The sequence below is a fragment of the Grammomys surdaster genome, unplaced genomic scaffold (genome assembly GCF_004785775.1).
Source record: "Grammomys surdaster isolate TR1022 unplaced genomic scaffold, NIH_TR_1.0 100, whole genome shotgun sequence".
In the NCBI taxonomy this organism is placed as follows: Eukaryota; Metazoa; Chordata; class Mammalia; order Rodentia; family Muridae; genus Grammomys; species Grammomys surdaster.
In genome coordinates this window covers 1,067,737-1,069,273 of record NW_021604579.1, presented here as the reverse complement: position 1 = coordinate 1,069,273, position 1,537 = coordinate 1,067,737, and the positions used below count along the sequence as shown (strand labels likewise).

Sequence of the window (1,537 nt, the reverse complement as noted above, 5' to 3'; positions counted from 1 at the left end):
CCAGTGATGTTCTAGCCTCAAACTTGGCAAGTTTCCCCAAGACCTCTCATAACAACCAAATGCTCAGAATCCTCAGTTCCACCAATTCACAATTTTATGCCACACACAGAACACACTCAAAATTTTCATCTTTCACAGCGTATTATCACAACTGTTAGGAAAATGGACTGCCGTGACCACAGACATCACAGTTCTGACAGGGCAAGGACCAAAGACTGGCTTTCTTACAAAACGGTTCTACTAGAAACACGGGACCAGATATAACTGAAAATATTCCAGACACAAATGCACGACTGAGACTCCAAATTGCCATTTAGTATGCTTTGTATTGAAGAATATAAAACTAGCCCCCTCTACGGAATGTTATGGTGACCCCCCGAGACAGTCACAGCCTCTCCTGATTCAGTATCCTGCTATTTTCTGGTTGTACCAAAAAATAAACAACCAGCAAATGATTTAACCTCTTAAAAAAACCATTTACACTTAAAAAATGGGATGAGGTGGGATCCCCTCACCTTTTAAAAATGTTTCTAGAGCTACTAAAAAACTCGCATTTACAAAATAGTTGATAAAAATATTCCTCTGGATTGTACAAGAAGGGAGGCAGGGACCACTGACAGACACGATGGATGCTTAGTCGGACTTGGCTTCTTTCTCTTCTTCAGAGGCTTGGCTCTGGTTTTCCGTCTCTCCATTTTCTGCAGGCAGATCTGTAGCTTGCTGGTCAGCCACTTCAGCCTGTTTGCCCTTCGCTCCCCTCTTCCCTTTTATCTGCACTTTTTTGTCTGCTGCTTTATCCTTTCCCGCGGCCTTTTTTGGCTTCGCGTCCACCTTGGCAGGGGCAGGCTTGGCCGACAGCCTCGTGGAGCGGCGCTTGGGCTCCGCTTTCGCAGCTCCATCTGCATTAACCTTCCTCTTGGGCATCGTGGTGGCGCGGGGTGGGAGACGCGTGCGACGCCGGATCTGTCACGGAGCTGCACTGCCTAGCCGCCACCAGACGAACTCACCACTGACATATTTATCATCTTGATTCTTCGAGGTTGGTGAGACAAGGCCTCTCAGAGCAGATGCCCCTCCCATAGCTGTACCAGGCCTCTGATTCTTGACAACTTCAAAGCCATCATTAGGGAAGATCCAAGGGTCCTGAGGCATGCTTTGAGCCTGGCTACAAAGCTGGGCGCTGAATCTGTTTGCAGTATATTTCTGGATACCAGGCTAGAAGTAACAGCTTCCAATGGCAGGTGACATGCTTATCATGTTCTTAAGCAGATCTGAAACTCTTGGGCCTGTGGAAGCAGTTCCTATCAGTCTAGAACAAAGATGAGAAAGTCACAGCCTCATGTGCCCACAAACCTATACTCTATGGAATACCTGAGCACTGGGGACGTAGAAGGCGTAGTAGAAGGAGGCTAACCTTGGAACAAACCGATGCAAATTCTCACTGCATCCTTTCCTGTGGTTCTCATGAGCTGAAGAATAGCTTCCTTCCTGTCTGTAGAATGAGGATAGACGTCTGCATCTTCAGGCTCCTTGTGCA

At 47.2% G+C, this 1,537-nt stretch overlaps 1 pseudogene; it reads right to left on the bottom strand.

Moving 5' to 3' along the window:
* Nucleotides 1-306: 306 nt before the first annotated feature.
* Nucleotides 307-924, bottom strand: LOC114639040 (annotated as a pseudogene).
* Between the last annotated feature and the right edge of the window lie 613 nt (nt 925-1,537).